The sequence below is a fragment of the Micromys minutus genome (assembly GCF_963924665.1).
Source record: "Micromys minutus genome assembly, chromosome: 23".
Taxonomy (NCBI): domain Eukaryota; kingdom Metazoa; phylum Chordata; class Mammalia; order Rodentia; family Muridae; genus Micromys; species Micromys minutus.
The window spans coordinates 23,832,572-23,857,526 of NC_137958.1; the positions used below are offsets into that span (position 1 = coordinate 23,832,572).

Below are 24,955 nucleotides of genomic sequence, written 5' to 3' on the forward strand. Positions count from 1 at the left end.
AGGGCTGTAGACATCAGAGGCAACAGAGTTAAGAAGTAACATGAATGCAGTGTTTTCCTTGGGACTACTTAGAAATATATCTATTTTTGGAGTGGTAAAAGGGCAACCTATTAATTAAGACCAATTATTCTCTTTCCAATTACTGGCAACCAAAATAACACATTTTAAATTTTGAAAGTGAATTGTTGTTGAGTAGTAGTTGTTACACACATGCCCGTGAGTTACTCACACACACACACACACACACACACACACAGAGAGAGAGAGAGAGAGAGAGAGAGAGAGAGAGAGAGAGAGAGAGAGACGTTTCTTTTTGAGTGTTGCTCTGGTTCATTTGTAAAAATTGTCAAATAATTATTTTTCTGAGCCCAGGTTCAATGGAAACTGTGTAATTACCTACCTCCTCTTCATCTTTTATACCTTCTCAGTACTGAGTTTGTGTAGAGAGCTGTGAGGTGCTGTGCCCCAAAGATGGCGCTGGTTTCTGCCTTCCACCTCCTTAACAGTGAGGGCTCTCAGTAGTAAACAACTCCTTATTTGGCTGTGCCTGTTCAGCCTGCCTGCTTCCCGCATTGAAGCAGCCTATCTGCAGGGCCCACGTGGCTTACAGGGGTTGGTGGGCGCAAGGGGATTTAAGCCTGTGTGGGCGTTCCCCCGGGAGCTGAGACCAAGGCAGAAACAGAAGCACAAGCTTGTTCAAGGATCCTGAATAAACTGCTTGAAGAAGATCTTCCCCGGGTCCTGTCTTCCTTGCTGGTCGAGGTGGGGCGTGACAACTGGTGCCAGAACCGGGAATCTCCGCTCAAGATCAGAACTTCAAGCAGTCCGGGCAGTGCTGGAAAGTTCCCAAGGTAAGGTGGGACGATAAGGACCTCGGAGAAAAGCAGCAATAACATTCCCAAGGTAAGTTGGGAGGATAAGGACCTCAGAGAAAAGCGGCTATAAGGTCTTGGGTAGTGAGCAAGGAAGTTTGCAACAGTAGCAAACTGAAAGTGAAAGGCCTCTCATGCCAGTAGCTAATCGAAAGTGAAAGGGCTCTCCCTGCAGTAGCAAAACAAAAGTAAAAGATTAAGATGGGAACTTCTCAGTTTCATCCAATTTTTCTGGCTCTTCAAGAGCTACTCTTGTCAAAGTAAACCTCAAAATGAAGACGAGCACCCTAGAAAGGTTTTTGGATGAGTGTAATACCATTGCACCTTGGTTCACAGTCTCCGGAAACCTAACAGTGGCATGCTGGGATAAGTTAGGGAAAGATCTGGATTTCGCTTGCAAAAGGTAGAGATAAGAAAAGATAATATTAAAACACTTAATGATTTTCATAAATTATTGGGAGATATCAATTGGATTAAGTGTTATTTAAAATTACCAAATTATGAATTAAAGCCATCGTATAATATTTTGGCTGGAGATTCTGCTCTCCCAGACAATTGACTGCTGAAGCAAGGGAAGCTTTAAGGAAAGTTGAAAAGGAGTTACAAAATGCTACCTTAAATCGATGGAAAGAGATTGCAGATATTAAGCTCTGCATATTAGCCACTTATTTGCAACCTACAGGGCTGTTATGGCAGGATGGCCCTCTACTTTGGATATATCAAAAAACTTCCCCAGCTAAGTCAGTAGAGCACTACCCTATATCTGTTGCAGAACTAGCTGAGAGTGGAGTTCAACAGTGCATACAATTTTTTGGCACAACTTCTGCCTCCATTATAGTGCCTTATACCAGCCAGCAGGTGACAGTTTTATGTGGCACTGTGGATGACTGGGCCATTCTTTGTTGTGGATTCCCAGGAGAAATAGATAACCATTATCCAAAACATCCATTATTGATGTTTTTCAAGGAACATCCGGTAATTTTTCCAAAGGTTACCTCCACTATTCCCGTTAGTATAGGCCCTAATATCATTACTGACGGATCTAAGACGGGCTGCGGGGCCTACATGATAGAGCAACAAGAGCCTGTGTTATACCAATATCACCCAGGTTCTCCACAAGTTGTTGAGTGTAAGAGTGTAATAGAAGTGTTCAAAAATTGTTCCTTTCCTTTTAATTTAATTTCAGATTCAGCCTATGTTGTTAATGCTGTTAAAATATTGGAAGTGGATGGATCAATTAAACCTAGCAGCACACTGAGTGCCCTCTTGTAGGAATTGCAAAATTTGATTTGGCATAGGGATCAGAAATTTTTTTTTCATTTGCAAAATTTCATTATAAAATTTTATTAATAAAAATTCACTTAGAAATAATATTACACTTAAATTTTAAGTAATTAAAATAACTAGTTTTTTTTTCATAGACCATCTTTTATTGGTAAAAGGGTGCATAGAAACAAGAAAAACCACAATGGGGTTTTTTAGAAGAAACAATAGTACACAAAACATCTAAAGGAGAAGCACAGTGTTTCTAATACACAGAATTTAATCAAACTCTTTCCACATGGTAAATAAGGCAGTAAAGAATTTGCAGGCAACAGTCCCCTGGTTGTCCAAGACTTTAGAAAAACATTTTAGAGAGTTTAACAGAAAGAAAAGAATGTTGTAGAAAATATCAATCAATACAGATTTTTTTTTTCCAGTGCTTGGCTTTTTTTTCTTTTTTTTTTAGTGAGCAAAACATATATGTAATACAGGGTGTAACCCGGAATTTGTCAATGTGTTCTTGGTGTGTAAGGATTGAGCATGACTTTTTTTGTTTGTTAGTTTTGTTTTGTTTTGTTTTTTTTTATTGGACATCATACTGTCTGTGAGTTGTGTCTGGGGCAGTGCGAGCCTCTGGGGTTAGCATCCCACTATCAGTGACTGCATATTATGTCTGCTCTTTTGTGACTGGGTTATCTCACTCAGGATGATATTCTCTAGATGCAGCCATTTTCTTAAGAATTTGGTTAAGTCATTGTTTCTGGTGGCTGAGTAGTATTCCATTGTGTAAATGTACCACAATTTTTGTATCCATTCATCTACTAAAGGACATCTGGGTTCTTTCCACCTTCTGGCTATTATAAATAGAGCTGCTATGAACATTGTGGTGCATGTATCTTTGTTGTATATTAAAGTGTCTCTGGGGTATATGCCCAGAAGTGGAATAGCTGGGTCTTCAGGTAGTACTATGTCCAATTTTCTGAGGTATCGCCAGACTGATTTCCAGAGTGGTTGTATCAGTTTACAACCACACAAACAGTGGAGAAGTGTTCCTCTTCTCCGAAACCTCGACAGCATTTGCTGTCATCTGAGTTTTGGATCTTGGTCAATCTGACTGGTGTGAGGTGGAATCTCAGGGTTGTTTTGATTTGCATTTCCCTGATGGCTAAGGATGTGGAGCACTTCCTCAGATGTTTTTCAGCCATTCGATATTCCTCAGTTGAGAATGTTTTGTTTAGCTCTGTACCCCATTTTTTAATAGGGTTGTTTGATTCTCTGGTGTCTAGCTCTTTGAGTTCTTTTTAAACCTTGGATATTAGGCCTCTATCTGATGTGGAGTTGGTAAAGATCTTTTCCAATTCTGTTGGCTGCCGTTTTGTTTTCTTGACAATGTCCTTAGCCTTACAGAAACTTTTCAATCTCATTAAGTCCCATTTGTTAATCTTTGACCTTAGAGCTTGAGCCATTGGTGTTTTGTTCAGAAAATTTTCTCCTGTGCCTATGTGTTCTAAGGTTTTCCCTCCTTTCTCCACTAATAGTTTCAGTGTATCTGGTTTAATGTGGAGATCTTTGATCCACTTACACTTGAGCTTTATACAAGGAGATAAGAAAGGGTCTATTTTCATTCTTTTGCATGCTGAGTGCCAGTTGGACCGCCTGATCCAGGCACCAGGAACAGAACTTTGTAATTTCTGTTTCCACCCTTGGCGACTTCAGGGCGCAGAACAGAACAGAGCCCGGCCCATCTGCCACCCGGACTGGCAGCTCTTAAAGGTTGAAAAACTGATGAGTAGGAGATCTAGGCAGCCAGGGAGCAGAGAGATCTCTGCAGAGTGCTCACAGAAATCTGACCCCCCACCCTGCCCTGTCTGATCCAGGGACCAGGAAAACAACTTTGGAACTAATGTTCCCACCCGGCGACTCTGAGGCGTAGAACAGGGCTGAGCCCATCTGCCAGCTAGACCATTGGAGATCCAGGGACACAGACCAGATACAAGGGAAAGGTAAGAACATATCACTTACAACAAAATGGCAAGAGGAAAGCAAAAGGGTATATCCCAAGGAAACCGAGACAACCTGGCAACACCAGAACCCAGCTCTCCCATAACAGCAAACATTGGAATGTCAAACACTCCAGAAAAAGAAGATGCAGATCTGAAATCATACCTCAAGATGCTGATAGAGATACTTAAAAAAGAACGGGAGGAAAAGCAAAAAGATTCAGAAGCTTTTAAAGAGGAAACAAGAAAAACACTCAAAGAACTAGAGGAAAACAGAACCAAAGAGATGAAGGAATGGAAGAGGGAATTTAAAATGAAATTGACATAATAAAGAAAACACTAAAAGAGATAACCCTAGAGATAGAACACCTAAAAAAGAAATCAGGAGTCACAGAAGCAAGCATTTCCAATAGATTACAAGAGAGAATCTCGGGGGCAGAAGACAACATTGTAAACATAGACAAAACAGCCAGAGAAGATGCAAAAAACAAAAAGCTCCTAACCCAAAAGGTCCAGGAAATCCAGGACACAATGAGAAGACCGAACCTAAGGATAATAGGAATAGAAGAGGGTAGAAGAGCCAGCTCAATTTCTATACACAAATCTGAAAATATCTACCTATACACAAAAGTTTTCATGGTCCCCTATTCTTAGAGAATCAAATTTTGATTTCTGAGCATAAATTTACCAAACACTTTCACCAAGCTGTAACTTTTATTAGAGATCTATAAATTTCAACATATGATGTATTTCTTTCAGGCTTCAATTTCAGGCAAGAAATGCTGTAATTCAAAAACATACTAGATTATAAATAGAGAATCCATTTAAACAAAACAAAACATATTTAACAAATTAATCATGAGTGTGAATCCTACTCAGGAGTCTGGTTGATATACCTTGTGTCACTACAGATAGAAATATACATTACACATACATACACAGACACATACATATATATGGAGAGATAGATAGATAGAGAGATAGAGAGATAGAGAGAGAGAGAGAGAGAGAGAGAGAGAGAGAGAGAGAGAGAGAGAGAGAGAGAGAGAGAGAGATTAGGTTTACCTTGTATGGACTCATAACTTAGTTATAAAGGTTGACAAGTCCTTAACTAACCTCACAAGATAGGGTATCACTTTTTTAGAAGGTTATAATAAAACTTCTAAAAGAAATAAAATACTGCCATGAGGTATGATAGATTACATATAAGTTAAGATGGAATACGAAAAATAGTATTTTTTCTTTAAAATTTCTTTTAGTTTTAAGATTATAATTACATCATTTCACCCTTCCCCTTTCTTCCTGTAAGCCATCCTATATAACTTTTGCTCTCTTTCAAATTCATGACTTCTTTTTTACCAATTGTTCTTATATATACATATGTGAAGACAGATATTTCTGAATACAGAAATTCAACATGTGTGCATCACAATTGTAAAAGCAAATGTTTAATTGGAGTTGGAATGGGTAACTTTCACCGTATCTCTTATGTCCTTCCTTCCTTAATATTTCTGGCTGAATGGGTCTTAGCTGACAAGATTGACAAGGAAGCTTCTTTTTTGTAATGAACAAACTTTACGCATTCTGAAAAGACTGTTGCAAACTGAATTCCTTCACCGCTTCACCATGTGGAGGTTCAGCAACCATTCATAGAAGCAAATGCCTTATACACATATGATTGAAAAAATTAATCCTGACCTCCATTTTTCCCTTCAGCTGAGGCAGCCAAGCAGCAGACACCAAAATGCATATTTTTGTGAAGACTCTGACAAGCAAGACTGTCACTCATGAGACAATATTAGTAATTAGAATGTCATGGCCAAGATCCAAGATAACAAAGGCTTTCCACCAGAGCAGCAGAGTTCAATATCCACCAGAAAGCAACAGGAGGATGATCACACCCTGTAAACCTACAGCCTCCAGAAAGAGAGAGTCCACTTTGCACCTACTGTTGTCCGTTTGGAGTGGCAGCATCCAGCTGTCCCTTTGTCAGCTTGCCTAGAAGTACAACTGCAAGGAGATGACCTGCTGCACGCCTACCCTCTTTGTGCAAAAAGTGAGAGCACAGTAACATTTTGCACCCTAAGAAGAAATTTTAAAGCTGGGGCCATATTTTTATTGACTGGAGCAGAAAAAAATAATAGTCTTTTTTTATTTCTGTTATTTACACTTACATAATCTAACTTTTTATTGATATGCACAGATGGAAAACTAAAGAAATTTCTCATTCTACTTGGTAATGCCATTTTTGAGATGCTAAAAATCTATGAGACTTTGTTCCTACATTTGACTTTTCATTCTTACAAATTTTAGTTTACCAAAGGCTAAATTGAATTTAAAACTAAACTAGGTCACTTAGGTTGCCTATCAATAAAAGATTCAACTTCCTTGCCTCATGTGATCTTCAAGTGAACCATATTGACACAAGAGAACAGGACATCTAATTTGGCTTACTTACAATGTTAGCATGCCTCTGATCTGGGCCATAGATATATAATAATACCCCCCAGATGAAGCATTCACTAGCACAATTAAAGATTGCTTGTTTTTTCCTAGAAAAGACACTTATACTAATCAACTGTGTACTTTTTTAGAACAAGTAGCTGGTTTGAGAAGAGACTGACATATGTCATTTGAAGCTGTTCAAGAAGTCATTTATATAACCCTAGAGGGAATACAGAAAACATTCTAAAGAAGAAAAAGTAAGAGAAGATACTTGGATGTGACTGGAAATGTAATGTTGAACTGTGATTCACAAAGTAAAAATCTCTAATACAAATAGAAAATAATTAAACAAGATAACTAACTTTAAAAAGTAAAGATGCCAATGAAGATGGGTTATGGTGGTGAGCAGAGCCATTCAAATGTTAGCAGAAGGCACAGAATTTTGTGCATATATGTTGCAAGTAAGATTAAGATAAGTAGGACTGTTTTGAAGTAGGAGGAAGAGAGGCATTATTACTGCTTACTAAAAGAAAAAATACATAGCATGGGCCTGGAACTAAATTATCTAACTTTAAAAGAAAATACCTAGTTACTTAACCAGGAAGCGAAGTAAAAATAGTGATCAATAAATTCAAGCTGCTTCTTATAATATGGCAGTGATTATTCTACACGCTTTTACAAGCATTAAGTCATTGAATCTTTGCAAAATCTGTGATGACACTGGTATGATTTTGTCCTCTTTAAGAATCTTTGAATTAAGACAAGGAGATAATGAGACAATTGTCAAAATTCACATAGCTAGGAGACAGAGAAAAGACCAATCAATAAGATGCAGGTCAGAATTTGAGAATTTTTATTAAGCCGGTAAGCTAATACTGTCTGTTGAGAAACAGTTCTCACAGAGCAGCCCTGACTGCTTTATGCAGGAAACGGTAAAGGCAAACCTCTGTTCTAGGAGGTAGTTTTGGGGTAAAGAAAGCAAGCACAGGCACTTCAACAGAATCAAAATTGTGGCAGTGAACTGGGGAACCTTGGCCTCAAGTTCATAGGACAATACTGAGTAATTTTTTAAGGACTTTCCCATGGGAGCAGACACAAGCAAAGTGTAGGTTTGGGGAGGGTTCCAGCTGTCATTCAGACCTTAGATGGCTGCAGCAGGGTCAGGATCGAGGGCCCTTACCTACATAACACTATGTACTACAGACATCGTCCATACAAACACAAAGATTACAAACTACTTTTAAAATTTGAAGTATTTTAAATACTCTAAAAAACTCCTAAAATAGCAAAGTGAAAGAGCTATGCAGATTAATTCTATTATTGTTTCATGTCTACAATTTTCTCAGTGAAATAAGCTCTATACTTAAATATACCACACACTTGTACACACACTTGTACACACACACACACACACACACACACACACACACACACACACACACCTTTTGTAATAACTGTCCAAAGGCAGAGAAAGTTAGATAGAAGTGGAAAGAATAGTTGTTAATAAAGAGTCATTGTTCTATTCAAAATCACTAGCTACAACAAACTACCATCTTTCAATTGTACTTATCAATACAACGAAATAATGAGAAATTTCGTGTCTCATTTATCTAGCACCTGAACAAATTATTGAGAATCTACATAAATGATACAAAGCATATGTTTTAAAAACTAACAAGTCTCTTAGCAAAAGCATTTGAAATTATGTATATTGTGAGTTGTATAAGGTGCTTACAAATACATAACATATGTGTGCACTGTGGTTTGTCTATAAATGCTGAAATTTTCAATTCTACGATGCAGCCACTATCTTGCTTTTGCTTATGAAATGCTATTCTTCTTTTTTCAATACAACAAAGAATATCCACCTGAAGCAGGTTAACGAGACAACTCATTTGGATAAAACTACATAGAAAATATTCACAGTAACATTTTTAATTGAATCACCTCTGATCAAGAATTTCAAAATAGCAGCAGACTACTCTCCCAAACTTCAAATATTATCTGTAAGTAAAAGAAAACTTGCATGTTTGTTTAGTATATATTCTCATGTTTGATAAATTGGAATTATCTAGGAATATCAGTTATTTTAGGGTAGAAAATAGGCAGGAAACTATATTCATCAATAATTGATATATAAATGAGATTTTAGTATATCCTAAAAGCCATCAGTGTGAAATTTACAATTTTTATTTATTCTCTCTAGTACACCCTTTCTCTATCACACACAAACTAGGATCGTATCATTTCATCCTGCCCTAAGGTCCTGTATTGATCCTCTCTGGAGTAACAGCATGTCTGTTTTGATGTAGTGAGTAATACCCCATGCATATGCACATGAACTCTGACTGTCACATGTCATTATGTCATTCTGGAATCCATCTCAAAGGCACTCATCTCCTCCTGGGCCTCCTCATTCCAAGCTTTCCTCATCAACTGACAGTGTTCTGTGCTATTCTAACAGATAAACAGTTTCTGTGCTTCTACCCTGTTACATTTAGCATTTCAATTATTTTTCTTTTTCTGAAAAATATAAAAGCTATCTATGGGGACAAAGAAGATGGTTCAACTCTTAGAACCCACTTAATGGGAGAGAACTGACTCCCATAAATCACCCTCTGGCCTCTGTGTGTGTGCTAGTGCACACACATATATAGCAGGTTTTGCTCTATAAAACACTTAGATGTTTCAGAATATAAGACAGGCTAAATTTAGTAATTAAATATTTAATTAGTTGAATAGCTTAATTTTCACAGCTATTATACAGGGTTCATGTTACTAAAGCACATATTTATTAATTGTCTAGTCACTTGGCATGTGTGTAAGAGGGAAAGAAGAAAATTGTATCAGTCATTGTTCAAGCAATATAATTCATTTTATTGCTGTTCCCAGGTCAGAATAGGCTGAGTCATAATATTTTTCATGGGAAAGGCAAGACTTAGAGCAGGTGGGCTATTAGTAGCCAGTATATAACATGCTTCAGTTGTCCCTAGGGAAGCAAATCCTGAGACTATATGAGATATCACTATAATCAATAAATATAAAGTCTGAGGCAGATGACAGCTACAGCACACTTTCAGAACTTCTGCAGATGTAGAGATAATTAGCAACACAATCAGCCTCTCAGTCCAATATTATTACCTCAGAGGTCGAAAAATGAAATGCATATTATTCATTGATCCATTTCTTAGACTCTATTGATTCAACAATATTATCAATGATTTGAGAAGACAGATTTAATAAATGAGAGCATTATTTCAGCCAATCAACAAGGAAATTATCTTTAGTAATCTTTAAAATAGCTTAACTAAAAATGTTTTCTTTAAAGTACTTACATGATTTATTCTATATTCTGCAAGGGAAATCAGAGATTCTTTACACAGGCTAACTCTTGTCAATTTTTGCTTCTAGCCAGCTCACAAAAATATTCTTAAGCAAACAGGGAACATAAATTTTCTTACATATTTTAAATACTATGCTCTTCCTAGACAACTATTCCTGCTATGAACTAGAATTATAGTATCTAATAAAAATAATTCACAGGGAAAAAAGAACAAGGTTTGTAAAAGAAGAACCAAACAAACAAAGTACATGTGAAGACACCATTGCTTTTTATGTTGACTTTAAAGAACAACACAAAGCCGTATCCACTTGGCATCCTCACAGCTCCTGACTTGGTACTTAATCCCATGCTATTAGAAAACAGCATTGGCTTTCCCATCCTTGTCAGTAATGCTGACATAGTTACTATGACATAATCCTTCCTGCAAAGCAAATATATTTCTCTACGAATATGAATGATGCACTTGAAACTTCTGTTTTTTTTTTTTTTTTTACTGTTAATAGTTCATCCACAGGTATTTTTAAAATCTTTTTTACTTTTTAAATTGAATATTTTATTTATTTACATTTCAAATCTTATCTGTTTTACCAGTTTCCCCTCTGCAAAGCCACCTTTCTATCCCTGCTCACCTTGCTTTTTTGAGGGTGCTCAGCAATCCATCCCCTGACACCTCACAGCCATAGCATTCCTCTACACCAGGGCATCAAGCCTTCAGAGAACCAAGGGACTTGCCTCCCATTGATACCAGATAAGACCCCTTCAGCTCCTTCAGCCCTTCCCCTAACTCCTCCACTGGGAATCCTGTGATCAGTCCAATGGTTGGCTTTTAACATCTGCATCTATATTGTTAAGGATCTTGCAGAGCCTTTCAGAAGAAAGCTGTATCCTGTCAGCAAGCACTTCCTGGCATCAGCAATAGTGTCTGCATGTGGGATAGATTCCCCAGATCAGACAATCTCTGGATTGGCTTTCCTTCAGTCTCTGATCCCTTATTTGTCCTGTATTTCCTTTAGACTGAAGCAATTCTGGGTTAAAAGTTTGGAGATGGGTGGTGACCCCATCCTTAAACCAGGGAGTAGGGAGGGGTCATACCTAACCATGGTATATGGTCTCAATGGGTTCTTCCTCCTCTTTGTGTGGTATATCAGCTAATGTCATCTCTGTGGGGTCCTGGGAGGCTCTTGTTTTCCTGGCATCTGGGACCTTCTGATTGCTACACCCAGTTTCCCATACCCAATTGCTACATACCTCTGTTTAATTTCCTGACCCTCTGTTCGTCTCTTCCACCTACCCCCATACCTGATTATGCCTCTTTTTCGTCTCTCCCTCCTTTCTTCCTTCCACATCCCTTCCAAATTTTACTTTCATTGAATATTTTCTTTCTCTTTCTAAGTAAGAATGAAGCATCCACTCCTTAGTCTTTCTTCCTTTTGAGCTACATATGGTCCATGAACAATTGTATCTTGAGTATTCCAAGCTCTTTGTCTAATATCTCCTTCCCATAAGTACATTCCATGTGTGTTCTTTTTTAACTGAGTACCTCACTCTGGATGATATTTTGTAGTTCCATCCATTTGCCTAGAAATTTGATGAAATCATTATTTTTAATAGCTGGGTAGTATTCCATTTTGTAAATGTACCACATTTTCAGTATCCATTCCTCTGTTGAGAGACATCTGGGTTCTTTTTAGCTTCTGGCTATATAAATAAGGCTACTATGAACATAATGGAACACATGTCCCTGTTATACATTGGAACAACTTTTTGATTTATGGCCAGGAGTGGTATTGCTGTATCCTCAGGTACTACTGTGGCCAGTTCTGAGGATTTCCAGAGTGGCTGTACCAGCTTGCAATCCCACCAACAATGGACGGGTGCTCTTCTTTCTCCACATTCTTACCAGTATCTGCTGTCACCTGACTTTGTGTGACTCCCTGACAAATAACTTAGAGAGAGGTATCCCATGGATTTTAAGTTCAACTTTTAATTGAGTTATATTTGGGTATCTTCCAGTTATTAGACATCTTAGAATTTTTCAGTCTTGTTCACATTATGTATATTCTTGAAATATGACCCAAACAATAAGAAATATCTTCAAGATTGTGTGATTATCTACTAAAAAGCTTCTAATTTTGTATGAGAATCTCAGAATTTGTATGTGTTGTGGGACTTTAATAATTTTTTTGCTTTTTTCTGTTAACTTTAAAATAACATTTATACAACTTATTCCTCTTTTGAACAATAATGATTAGTCAGAAAAACAAAAACTATCATTTACATTGTGCTACAGGGACACATCGAGCATCAACCATTTATGTTTCCAGGATATTGAAACACTGCCTTTCACATTAATTATGTTTTTCGGTAACCGTGAATAAAAAGACTGGGAGACCATATAAATTGAAAAAGTTCACTTTGAAAATCTTCCTACAAAAAGGTTGACATTGTAGGTGTTTTTATGGTTTTATTCCAGAGTAATATAGTCCAAGACTCAGTTGCTTTAGAAAAAAGATTTTCTAAACCAATGGTTCATTACGTAAGTCATTTAAATTCTCTATTCTCTTTACCATTCTTTAGAAATGCTAGTGTCAGTGCAGCAGAAGACTTTAAATAAATTGATAGCCTAGATTAGTCCAGATTTTCCAGAGGGTGGTTTGTAACCTTCCTAATGCTGTGACCCTTTAATACAGTTCCCCATGTTGTAGTGATGTCCAATCATAAAATTATTTTCATTGCTTCTTCAGAACTGTAATTTTGCTACTGCAATAAATCATAATGTAAATACCTGAATTTTCCAGTGGTCTTAGGTGACCCCTGTGAAAGGGTCATTCAACTACCCCCAGGCAGTCGCAACCCAGAGGTTGAGAACAACTGTTTAGAGGGATGTCAAATGTCTTGGTGGCCTATTACACACAAGAATGTCATTCTAACCAATCACATCTTCTATGATTTTATTCCCAAATAAAGTTATATTTGTAGAACTGGCTCTCAGGAATTAGATACTTAACCTTTCAGTATCTCAAGCCACTAAGATGGAAATCTGACTTCCTTATGAGCCGTTAGTAATAATGAGCTTATTGTAATTTGTGCAGCTAACCTCTTAAGTATATAATTTCTAATGGCACATATCTACACCATTCTCTATTCTGTATGATCACTATGCATAAACTTAAGACATCTTTAACAATTTAGTGTTTCTGGAATTTTCACATTCTATACAAGCTCAATAAAATTGAATTTTTCATTAGCATTGGGCTGGTGGATGCATGCTAGCCTTCTTTAACTACAGCAGGCACAAACAAAGAGAAAATCAAGGATGTGCACACATACTTTGAGAAACAAAAGGACCTGTCTTCCCTTATATGCAGAATTTCTTATTTCTCAGAGTCACAATACTCCCCACCTTCTATTGCTTACTCTTCTACTCCAGGACAAAGTCTATGGGCTTGGATGTCACTGATAAGAAATGTCCAATTTATCTCATCTTATTCAACATCTTACAAGAATGGCAAGAGTCATAAAAGTTAGTGGAACCTCATTTCAGATCTTCTAAGCTTTTACTGAGAGTTGCTTCTTTAGTAAAGGGAAGGTTCATATTTAAAAACACAATATAAATAAAGTGGAAATATTCAGCCATAAAGACAGACTGAACATTTCCACTTTATTTATATTGGCTTCATTTTTTTTTTTTTTTTTACTTTTACCAAACTTGTACCTACTGTTTAATCTCTTCCCATTGTTCTCTATGCAAGCACTGACTCTGTAACATTTGGTCTTTGTGCACTTATTAAGATAATATTATTAATTACATTAATTAATATTTTCAGGTTGCCATGAGACAATTTGGAAGCAAACAGCAAAATAATGTTCTGTTTCTGCTTTGAGTATCTTCTAGGCAGAACCCTTTTTATTTCTTTAATTTTGTCTCACTAAAACTACTAGACCTTCCATATATATAGTTAAAATTGTGTAAAAACACATGTGCCCTCTTCTAGGATTAGAGTTAAAATAAGAAACACCTGGAGAAAATAGTCTTCTTATAATTCATCTCCACTGAACATCTTCACAAAGATACAGGTTCCTTGTAAAGCTCCTTGTTTTGCCTTTCATCAGAACTTGAAATAGGAAATCTGCTTCTGACCATTCCTAAGATAGAAACTATGGATTAATTGCAGCATTCAAAATGAGTAAGGGATTTTGAAATACAAGTGTATGTGAAAGTACATATAGGCTTAAGGTCCATTAATGAGGCAGAAGGTACTGAAAATCTTTTTTTTTTTTTTTAATAACAAACAAACAAGATGATAGGGTAAAATAACATTTTCTATTTTCCTCAGAGCATTAAAAATCATTTTTTATCTTACAACTTTATTTAAAGATGAAAGATACATGTACAGATTTTTAAAAGCATTTTGGCAATTCTTTTAGAGGTTTGATAGCATGCATTGAAATCCCACTAGTTATCATAAGCATAAAGTACATGTAGAACAGAATGTAACATGGAAACAGTCAGAGTTTTCTTGCTGTGTAAACATAATGATCTTTGAATACCAAAAATTGCCACAACACTTAGCTCTTGAATTATTAATGAATTAAGGTCTAGCTGTACTGTACTCTGAGAGGGTTATACACTTATTTTATTTTCTAAGAAATACTGAGTATTCCACATTTTGGACAAGGGGAAAGGCATGAGGTGATGATGCTTTCAGGTCTTCATTTAACATTCATAATTATAGCAAAATATGAAGCAAATATATAAACATCAGAGATATTAGCTCTGAATTGAGAATATAATGTTGGGTGTGTTGCATAGTCTTTCTACTTCCTTTTATTCCCAAAACGTTTTAAATTTTATAAATCAGGACTATCTAACATATAAAAAGTGAGCCTGAGCCAAATTACTACATAAATATTAAGAACACATTTATGTCTCAGAGTTTGGCTTAAAAGCCATCACTTTTGAAGTTTCTAAGAAGGGAAATTAGAGCTGGGACATGGGTAACCCTCAAAGCTGAGAGAAAAATAAAAATGGAATAAGAAAGAAAAGAGATGAGGGTCAAAAAAAGTGAAAGGTTCACTGCATATTCTTCACAGATTGAAACCGTGTGGCACATGCCATGGTGTGGGCAAAGGGAACTAGAAACAAGAGAAAAGTAAGACTTTTTGGCAGGAGATTGATTCTAAGGCAGATATTCTTCCTATGAGTTTTAAAACAACCCATCTAAGAAGTTGATTGAATATTGAATCCATCTTGTTTTTGAAATGGACATGAAGAGACTGAAGAGTTCCTTCATTCAGTGAACTTCTTTTTGCTCCACACTGAGGACCTGAATTGAGATCCCCAGCACTGCAGGACATTTACCATTGTTTCTGTGACTCCATTGATGGAGGCAAAGAGAGATGGATTTAGTAAGTTCACTGGCCAGCCAAACTCACAAGTTCTCAATTCCCTTAATATTATTCAACAAATGAAGTAAAGAGGCTGGAGAACTGCTTCAGAAGTTAAGAGGATTTTTTCAGTCCTCATAAGGATAGAAATTCAGACCCCAATACTTAAAAAACAAACCAGACATCTGGTCACCCTGGTAACCCCAGACCTGAGCTGATAGAGAAGGAAGAAGCTTACTAGATCTCAGTTTAGCATTGCAAATGTGATCTCCAGATTCAGGGGGCCTTTGTCTCCAATGAAAAGTGATATTTGAAAATATGTGATGTTTACTCCTGTCCTTTCCCATTCTTCCCTTCACATACAAGTGCATACATTTACAGGAAGATACAGATACATAAACACATGATGAATAAGTGAATATGTTTGAAATTATTAGGTGGTGAGCAATAAAGGTGCCTAACTTCCATAATCACATACATATATGCACACCTGATACATGTGAACATATCATAGACACATGCACACACATACACCAATGGCATGACATGAAACAATACAAGCATGCTGGACTCTAGATAGTGATGATAAAAGCACTCCATTTTTCTTCCAGATGACAATTTGACTAGAGTCCAGTTAAGCCTGCTTATGATTTAGTCACCTTCTATGTTAGAAGTTTGAGATTGGGATGGAAGAACTCACTAAATCATTATGAATTCGAACCCACCTTAACATGGCAACCAAGCTCTAATATTTGTTTCAGCTTTCCTCCTTGCCGCCTTGTGTACTCAATGGTATAAACTAGCCAAAAACTCAGAGATCACTGCCCCTGCCAGCTCCACACCTGCCAGCTATACACATGAACATAACAGGGGAGAAAGTAAAAGCCACGATTAGTGAGAAACCTCAGTTAGGTGAACTTCAGCAGGTGCCCAGCAAGCCTGCCATTCACTTTAGCACACCTAATACTCTCTTCAAATAGGAGATGAGAAATGTGCTTCAGATATAGTGGTATATGTGATAAATCATATCTCATACAATAAATCCTTTTGGGTTTAAGCCTTTAATCCCTGTTTATAAGTCAAGACTTCACTCACTTCAAAGGATCCATTGACAGCGCATTAGAGATGCAGAGAGTTTCTATAAGAGGAAGACTTGTAGCAGATAATCAAAAACAAAACAAAACAAAAACCAATATTACTGTCACTATTCTGGCAGTGGGTAGGATCCACTAGGGATTTGGGGTTGTGAAGTACGAAGAGAAAAAAGAAAATGAGGTAAGGTCCAATATATGTGAGATTCATATTTTTGCTTGAGATGGAGAAGCCCAAACTCTCTACATTAGCAATTGTTTAAAACTCCGAAATTTAAAAGTAACTACAAAAGCTATACTTTAAAAATGTGACAAAATATTTTAAACAATATTCCCTAGCCTTATATTATCACAAATGCATCCTAGCCTGCTGTGTCATTTATAGGTTAGGATCTATGACCCCTAGCAAGTCACACGTAAAATAAACTTTACATGAAGAGAAATATCCTGTACCCCAGTCATTCATACGGACATAAAATTTGTGGGAACTGAAGTACTAGAGGGTTGTGACAAATCTGTGTTTGTTTTCTGCTCTTCTTGGTATTTGTTCTCTGCTGTTCTGGGTGATACTCCTGAGATAATAGCAAACAAAGTATTTAAAAAACATAGAGCCGCTCTGGCACAATCCTGTGTCTAAGAGTTGCAGCTACAGTTAGTTAAAGTGTGCAAATCATTCCAGACAGACTCAAGAACTATGCAAATGCTCAGTCATTTTTCTCTCTCATCTGGTATGGAAGTGATAGACTGAAAAATCAGCCTTGCAGAGATTCCCTGCTTTAATGCACAGCCTTGTTAATCTAATAGCTTACTTTTATGGGCCAGCTACTTCAAACCAAGAGTCTCACTTCACAGGCCCATACATTACAATACCAACTGTGCACTAGATATAAACAAGAACAATAAGCACATGAATCAAGGAGCTGCATGAATAAACATGCCAACGTGGCAATAATACTCAAAGAAAAGGAAACAGTAGTTGAAAAAAAAAACCCACTAACAGGAATTTATATTCAATCTTTTCCAACTTCTAATGGGTTTGCAAATTGAAAGCAAAAATATGACAATACAAACATAAAATGGTAAATATTCCTTGACATTATGTGTCAAGTGTGTATCTTTATTTGGTAGCTTTAAATATCTCATTGTGATGAATACTACCCAAATCGAAAGAAATACTGAAACCAGTAATGTGCTTTGTGAAGTCTATTTGAATCTTTTAGCTTTGTGTTAATATAGAGTCTTTATAAGTTGTAGATTCTGCTTCAAGCCCACTCACAAAAACAGTTGCATCTGCATATACATATAAGAGTACCTATTTTAGATGCTGAAAAGGAAATATTTTATTTGCTTATCTCTTAGAAAGACATCTGAATTTAAATGCAGGTTTAAATTCAGCAGCCTAATATTGTTATGGGTTGGTGGTATAGTTCACAGCCATGATCGAGGGACAGGTTTATAGAATTTTTGTTCTATGTTAATTTTACAGATTGGCTCCAGCAGAAACAGGTCTGTTGAAATTTCCAATACGGTCAAGGAGTTCAATAATATATCTATGAAATATGGGTAGTCTGACCACTGCCTCTACTTTAATTTCAAATTTTCACAGCTTGTGGGTGAATAGAAAATCAGATTCTATAGCTTCTTAGAATTAATTATAGACATTTTTCTTTCTTAATAGTGTAAAAATAAATATGTAAGCTATTACCGGTGACATTTTAGATTAAATTAAATATGGTATAGTTAAATCTCACTAGTACTTAGTATTATAAATAATAAATATCACTACAATTAGTCAAAGCAAATGATATAGGCTATAAGGTTTTGTTAAATACACTTTTATTAGTTTTACCTACTATAACAGTTATTTGCAATTTAAACACCATCGATGAATTTTCAGACATGACTTTGCTAAAGGGACTGTTTGAAAGTAATAATAGTAAATCCAGAAGGTACTTAATATTCCCCAAGGTCTATTTTTAACACTTCTGTATTCATATTTCTTACTTAGCCCTCTTAATGACCATATCTGGAATCTGAATTAAAAAGGAAAGTTTTCCATGACTAACTTAACCAATTGAGAAACAAATTAATGATAACACATTTGGGATATCACAAATTCATTATTAGCGATAGAGGTATATGTTGGCATATTGGTTGTTTACATATAAGGGCTCATAAAAACAGAAATAAGAGGTAAAAAAAAGAATAATTCCTACTTCTTAACAGCAGCTGTAAGTATAACATTTTCAGTACAAGGATAAGAACTGGAAGGCAGAAAAGTTCAAAAGTCGGGTATGAAAAGTGGTGGAAAGTATTAACCCTAAATATACTACTACATTTTTAGAATGATCGTAGCAGGATATCATTAGCAATCACTTACTATCCTAGGTTTCTAGGCTTTCCAGTCTCTGGGTCCTGACCCTCCAGGCAATATAAGGGAAGGGCTTACTCTTCTGGCATGGGTCTCAAGCTCAACTAGTCACTGACTGGCCACTCCCACAGTTTCTGTGGTACCTTTATCCCTGCTCCTTTTGTAGGCAGGACAAATTGTAAGTCAAAGGTTTTGTGGCCCATTAGATGTCCTAAGCCCTCCAGGTATCTTGCCTTACAAGAGATGGCAAGTTCAAGCTCTTCATCCCCCGTTGTTAGGAGTCTTAGCTAGGGACATTCATAGAGATTGCTGGGAGTTTCCATTGCATGAGGTTTCTAGCTCATCCCAAAGATGTCCTTGATTCCCATTGTTTCTCCTAGTGTTGTAGTGAGAATTTTGTTTTTTTTTTTTTTTAAGCAGTTATTTAATGTGAATGTTTTGTTTAAATCATAGGATGGAATATGGGACTGTTTCAGACTGTCCCCAGCCATATACTATGATTGTCTCATGTTCTAGGAGGGGTGTGACTTCTGCAAGCTGCAGATTTTGTTTGTGTTTGGAATTGGGGACTCTCAAGAAGATATAAATGCAAGTGCCCCTAGAGAGCCCATGACAGCTTCTGTTCACCCCTGCTACTGCCCCATCTGCTTCTGGCCCCTGCTGTTGCTGGTTCTCTGGTCTTGTTGCTGCTGGTTTCTGGTGCTGCTTTAGCGGTTTTGCTGGACTGCTGGTTGGAGATACCCTGATAATGGAGATTGGACTTTCCCCAAGAAACTTGGTTCCTTTAATCATCAGGAAGTAGTCTAAAGAGGTCTAATTCCCCTTTCACCTCTAACTTTCTCCTCTAATCTGTCTCTCTTACCTAGTGTTGGGGTGGTGGTCAAAGAGATTGACATGAAATATGTTTTGGAAGGGTGGTAGATAATACAACCCAATAAAGCAGCCCCCCAAAAGCATGCATACACAGAATTCCCTGCCTCGATCATCACTCAAACTGATTTCTCCTGTTCCAGAGCCCACTGCCCAACTCAAACACATCCTTCACCCTCCTTCCCAACATCACTACCATCTACCTGTAATGTTTATTCTATTTCTCCCTCACAGGGAGACAAGTATTCCCTTGAGCCTTCCTTGTTACCTAGCTTCTCTGGTTCTATGGATTTTAGCATTGTTATCTTGTACTTTGGTGCCTAGCCCAATTGTCATCAGGGAGGCTTCACCTAGAAACTGCTGAAAAGGGATGCAGTAACCCACAGCCAAACATTAGGCGGAGCTAGTGGAATCCTGCAGAGGAGGGACGAAATGATTGCAGAAGACAGAGGGTTCAAGTATGTCACAAGAAAACCCACAAAATCTACCAGAATGGACAACCTTGTATGGGACTGACCTAGGCCCTCAACACCTATGTTACAGTTGTGTAGCTTGATCTTCTTTTGGAATTCCTAACAGTGAAAACAGGTTCTCTCTCTGACTCTGTTGCCAACTTTAAGGATGCCACTCTCAGCCTCACTATGAGCAAGTCTTACTGCAGCTTGATATGCCATGGTTATTTGATACCCATGGGATGCCTGCCCTTTTCTGAAAAGAAAAAAAAAAGAGTGAATAAGTGAAGAGCGGGATCAAGAGAGAGAAAGTAGGGGAAAAGCAGGAAAAGAGGGAAGGGAATCTGCCATTGGATTATAAAACAGGGAAAAAGAAAACATAAGTCTGATGTACATGTATGTGTATGTTTGTGCATATGTATGTAAATAATGAGTTTAGTCATAAGGTAGAAAAAAGTTAAAGCAGACAAGGCCCTCTACTCTTTCTCTCCTAACTTAAAGATATAAGACTGTTGAAAATGCCTCTGCTCCCTTGTACAAATTGTGAGACACTTTTAGATCATTCTCAGCCATGTAACATTCCTAACAAGATGATCTCCCACAGTTTACTTCTCCCAGAGGATCTGTGTCCTTTGCCTTTGTCAAGGTGTCTGGAGAACTGAATTAGGACTCTAGGAAAATGCGTGAAAACTGGATTTGTAAGCCACTTCTTTGAAAACTACTTATGTCCTAGGAATCTCATATACATGTAAGTATCATAATATACATATATATTATAATACTGTTATGTATTATGTAACATATATATATAGTTTGTATATATTTGTGTTTGACTTCCTCTTATTGATCTTTGTTTTGTTATAGGAATTCCATCTGAGAATTCAAATGGGCGAAGGAAATTATGTTTTCCTTTCCTTCAGATAATTAATGCTCATAGCATCTTCAATAATTAATCTGCCCTAATTTTTCCTTCATGAATACAACACAGGTAAATTTCATGCCTTCTCCTTAATCACTATTATTTACTAATATTGGTGAAGCTGCTCAGATTCTCTGTGCCTCCGTTTCTCATCTGTCACACAGATATTACATACATCTTAAAGTATGATGCCAAGGTGATTAGCATACATAACGTGTCTGTAAAATAATCTAGCATTAGTGAGCATGCAATAATAGAACTTTATTAAAACAAATGGGCTCTCTGTATTTAGCACTTATGGCAAAAATGAAAAACATGAGCAGGGTCTTTTGAGTCAGTCCTCTACTTCATTTCTTTTTGAAAGAATGGTGTATTGCTCTCATTTCAAGATAAGTGTTGATTTACCATAGCTGCCTTAACATAAAAATGGTGTAGTCGTGAAAATCCATCAGTTTTCTGAATAGAAAGTTGCTGGGATATCAGCCTAACATAAATGAAGGTTCTCTGATATAATGCAGTCCTATTCAGAAGCCTCGCTAGGTGAAGATGCTAACTCTGATCAGTTGTCTTCTACTCAATTCTTCCCACAGATGAAGTGGGCAAGCATGCAAACTAAGTAAAGATAATGAACTGTCCTTTGGAATGTATAACAGCTCTGAATGAGCTCTCTGCCCTTTTTCCTTTCATGCCCCTGTGCTTTTCAGCAAGATTACTTGCTGAACATTGGTGTCTCTGGTAGAGTGGGAAATGAGTGGTATCATTTAAGCTTATATATGTGCATTTAACATTGGAAAGTTCCTAATCCTTTGAGATTAGGACAAAAAGTATGGTATAAGAAAGTCACTTGTTTCTTTTGCTTTTTCAAGGTTGTTGAAATACAATAGAAGAGATAAAAATCCATTTGAAAAGGAGTTTTCTAAATCTACTCTCCTCGGTTTACCCCATTCAGATGCATTGCTTTTCTATTTACTAATACACAATTCTATCAGCATATGTTGGATTTTCATGTATTATGTCTTGTGATGTGACCATTGGATATGCAAGAGCTGAGGAAAATGTTATGTTTCAATTCCTGTGTGACTCAAGGAGCCTAGTGTTCAGGAAGTGGTGGTGGGAGACCTGTGCTTCATATTCATAATCAAGGTACCTGAAAACTTCCTTAAGCCACAGGTTTCCCACCCCACCTCTATCACCAAGGTATCCTGGTAGAGTCAACCGTCAATAGAACAGCAGCAGAAACAAGAGCCTAGAGACCTTGGAACCTCCCAGGTTTCCCACTGCTCAGCCAAATCTGCCTCACCTGTGAGTCAAAACTAAGATCTATGGATTATAAAGACCCAGGAGACTATAACAAATGACCCAGCTGCATTCTGCCAAACCTCTGACATGATCACACAGGATTAAAATTGTCTACAACAATTTAGCTTTGGTTATGTCACAGCTGCAGCCTCATTTCAGTCCATGCCAATAACTGTAGCAATTGGTGATCAGATGAGTGCACCGTGCCCCACCCTATAGCTTCACCTGTCTCTCAGGTGGCCTGTTCTAACCTGAAACACACAGCTTCACCTACCTCCCAACCCAGGACACCTAGTGAAGCCAAGACAAGAGACAACCAGATGATTAAGGGCAAACACAAGAAAATAATCAACAGAAGTCAATAAAATATGTCACTATCGGAATGTAGTCTCTTGCTACAAGCATCCCTATATATCCTATCACATCTAAAGTACAAGACTGTGATCTTAAATCTTATATGATAAAGCTGACAGAGGCCTTTAAAGACAATATAAGTAATTCCCTTGAAGAAATTCAGGAAAACACTACCAGGTAGAAATCCTCAAATAGAAAACAAATAAGCCTCTTAAAGCAATACAAAAATATAATCAAACAGGCAATGGAAATGAATGAAATTGTCTAAGACCTAAAAATAGCGTCATTGTTGCTTTTTGTTGTTACATTGTTTCCTGTTGTCTTTCTAAACCCCAGTGGTGTTCTAGGATAATTCTCACTGCCCTGATTGTGTGCAGCAGTGGTTCCCTATTGTACCAAACTGCACTTGTTGAAAATGACTGTTACTAAGTGTCCTTAGACCATGTTAACAGGGCTGATTGTTACCCTGACAATCCTGCCTTGTTCTGCCTTGGTCTTTCCCACTTGAGTGAGCTCCTCAGAATCTCACCAGGTGGACCTTTGAAAAAGCTTGCCATGCATTCCTTCTGGGTCCTCCACTGGTTAGAAAAAAGATCCATGACTCCAGGGTAGCTGGATTTAATCCTGCCTTACAATTAATCTAGAGCAGAACAGATAAAACCTTAAACAAGAAATGTAGCCAAAGCAAATGACTTCTGTAACAGAATTATGGAGACTCTCAAAGGCTTTGTATTTATAGCTTCCTGGAGAAGAAGGACTAACTTGTTTCTGTTTTCCTTCTCTTTTTTTTATTTTTTAAGGTGCTGGGGATTGGATCTGGCTGCTTTGTACATGTTAGGCAAGTGTTCTTCCACTAAGTTAAAACCAAGGCTACCCCATTCTAATGCTGACTCAGACTGCTGTCACTACTCTGTCATCTGCTTACATTGTTGGGGCTGCTTCTGTGGTCTATGCATGTTTTAGCATAAATTTAGTTGAAATTGCAGCCAAAGTAGTTACCTAGAATCGGACTAACTTATAGCCCCTTTAAATGCTTTACAACCACCTGGTCCCTCTTGAATGTCCTCACAGTATTGACTGTCACAGCCCAAGTATTGAAAAGATAATGTTGTCCTGGTGGGGAGGCCCCATGTTGTATGCTCCATTAATTGTTTATCTATTGGTACCTGATATAAGAACATGTTCTTTTAGCTGGATTATAGATTGTTCTAATAAATATTAGTGCAGAACAGTGTTTTAATTTTCTCTTCTTATACACTGATAAATAATGAGAGATGTGTGTATGTACATGTAATTTTTGTCATATATCTAATTCTTTGGCACTGTTTTATCCTCAGAGTAAGTGTCAAAGTATTGATAACTGGTCCTGTAACATAATATTTAGCAATGCCTACACAGATTACAAAGAATGTATTAATGCTATCAGTTTACAATTAATTGTCCCTCCATAAGCAAAGACTTATCTTGTGGTGACTAACTCAATGGCCTCCCATGGAAATGGAATGTATCACAGATAATAAAACGCGACTCTATATAATTTATGAATAGTCTATTGGGTGCTCTGTCTTAGACTAAGATATAATGCTGAACATTGGCCACATTCTAGGATTCTGTTGATTGAAACAGATTCAGAGTTAAGCGACTTAGAAAAAAACTGCTAGAACCATCCGAGAAGACACTGAATATTTTTAAATTTTCACTTTAAGATTCTAGGTGATCCAGTGTCTGTGTAGAAGCAGAAATTTCAGGACACCAGGTTCTTCTTTTTCTTCTTTAGGGTCTCTCAAATGATAATGGGAGAAAAATGGGAGAGACTCTGAGAGGGGGAACCAGGAGAGGGAGCAGCATTTGGGATGTAAACAAACAAACAAATGGTTTTTTTAAAGAAAGAAAACGTTGTTTCCCATTTATCTGATTTTGTTATTTTTATTCTTTCCCCCATTTTATTCATTTGTCAGTTTGGGGTGAAATGTAATATAAATTTAAATTGTGATTTACACAATAAAATTTTTAAGAATTCCCCATTTAATGAATGTTAAATTTAGTAATTTTAATGCCGTGTTGTTGTAGGCATTATTAGCTATATTTGGGCCTTTAAAACAACACTCCAAATTGTCAGCTATCAAAATGAGTTAAAGAAATAAAATAGACAATCGTCAAAAGAAGAAGCACAAAAGGCTAATAGCTATTACTTAAAGTTGTCAACATCAGCTAAAATGTTAATTAAAAACTATTTGAGAGGCCAGCAGACCATCTGCCACTAGGAACAGCTGAGATCCAGGGACACA

General features: G+C 37.0%; 1 pseudogene across 1 annotated transcript; it reads left to right on the top strand.

Moving 5' to 3' along the window:
* The first annotated feature begins 471 nt into the window (after positions 1-471).
* On the top strand, positions 472-23,359 carry LOC308435651 (torsin-1A-interacting protein 2-like; annotated as a pseudogene). Its single transcript has 3 exons — positions 472-505; positions 1,711-2,009; positions 23,015-23,359. The product of its transcript is annotated as a torsin-1A-interacting protein 2-like (transcript).
* Positions 23,360-24,955: the final 1,596 nt, after the last annotated feature.